A 1,354-nucleotide genomic window follows, 5' to 3' on the forward strand; every position below is an offset into this window, starting at 1 on the left:
GAGCTAGTCAGTAATAAGCTTGAGCTAATGGCCATACAGTTCGTAAATAACATAAGCCTCTGTGTGTTTACTTGGGTCCGAGCAGCTGCAGGACTGGTGGGTGAGAGAGATTTGTTCTGACCACCAGAAGGCTGGGACACAGAAAATCTTCAGCTACAAATATAAGACCCGATACTCTGAACCTAATTTGGAGAAAATAAAGAATAGACTTGGATTCATTGGCCTAGGAAGAACTTTCTGAACAAAACCCTGATAGCACAGGCATTAAAATCAACAATTAAATAAACAGAATCTTACAAAACTGAAAAGCTTTTGTTCTGAAAAGGACTACTCTATCATTTGAGTGAAGAGGCAATCTACAGAATGGGAAAATGTCTTTACCAATTATATGTCTGATAGAGAATTAGTACTAGAATATACTAAGGATAAAAAAAAAACTAAACTAAACATCAAGGGAAAAAAAAAACAACTAAAAAAACCGAGGCATGGATCTAAACAGAAAGTTCTCAAAGGATGAAATAAAAGTGGCTGAAAAATATTTTTAATATTCAGCCTCTTTAGCTGAACTTTATGAGTTCACCTTACCCTAATCAGAAAGCCTAAGATTACAAAAACAAATGCTGAAAACTACTGGTGTGGAGGTGGTAAAGAGGAACACATCTTCATTCCTGATAGGAGTGCAAACTGGTGTGGCCACTATGGATATTAGTGTGGAGGTGCCTCAAAAAGCTAGAAATAGATCTACCACCTTCTCCAGCTATACCTCTCTTGAGCATATATCAGAAGGATTCTATACTTACTATAGAGATACTGGCTCATCTACGTTCATTGCTGCTCTATTCATAGTAGCCAGGAAATGGAAATACCCAAGATGTCCATCAATTGATGAACGGATAATTAAACTGTAATGCATTTATACAGTAGGATATCATATAACTGGTTTTTTTTAATGTGAAATCTACAGGTAAATAGATGATGCTAGAAGCAATCATTCTGAGTGAGGTAACCCAGAAAGACAAGCATCACCTGTAGTGGTATTCTAATTGTACTGAAATGTGATTTTGATTGTATGTTAATAAATAAAGTTGCCCAGGGGTCAGAGCTATTAGAGCCATAGCAAGAGTGTGGTGGTGGTGGTAGTGGTGGTGGTGGTGGTGGTGGTGGTGGTGGTGGTGGTGGTGGTGGTGGTGGCACACGCCTTTAATCCCAACACTTGGTAGAAGATCTAGGTAGATCTCTGTGTGTTCAGGGATACAGCCATCATTGGAGACATATGCCTTTAAGACCTGGGGGGCTGTACATACAGACAGTGATGAGGAAGTCACATGTTTGGGTTTACAACCAATGAGAAGGC

This window comes from Peromyscus maniculatus, chromosome 5, assembly GCF_049852395.1.
Source record: "Peromyscus maniculatus bairdii isolate BWxNUB_F1_BW_parent chromosome 5, HU_Pman_BW_mat_3.1, whole genome shotgun sequence".
NCBI lineage: Eukaryota > Metazoa > Chordata > Mammalia > Rodentia > Cricetidae > Peromyscus > Peromyscus maniculatus.